The sequence below is a fragment of the Poecilia reticulata genome, linkage group LG8 (assembly GCF_000633615.1).
Source record: "Poecilia reticulata strain Guanapo linkage group LG8, Guppy_female_1.0+MT, whole genome shotgun sequence".
NCBI classification, from domain to species: Eukaryota; Metazoa; Chordata; class Actinopteri; order Cyprinodontiformes; family Poeciliidae; genus Poecilia; species Poecilia reticulata.
The window spans coordinates 14,959,794-14,960,008 of record NC_024338.1 but is presented as its reverse complement, the minus strand read 5'-3'; positions in this window follow the sequence as shown (position 1 = coordinate 14,960,008).

The following is a 215-nucleotide window of genomic DNA, read 5'->3' as shown; positions in this document are numbered from 1 at the left end:
ACACACCAAATGGCTGCAGTAAACAAGGAAGGAGAGTCTTGAATCATTAATTATCATCAATTATTAAGYTCATYGCATATAATTGGGCTCCTGGGCTCYAACATGCTCTTAGTAACAAAGAATTCAATACAGCCAGCCACTTGAAGACAACACATGAAAACATCCAATACGTAACAGGTGTACAGAAAATTATTGGTTATTTTTTTTATTTGTTA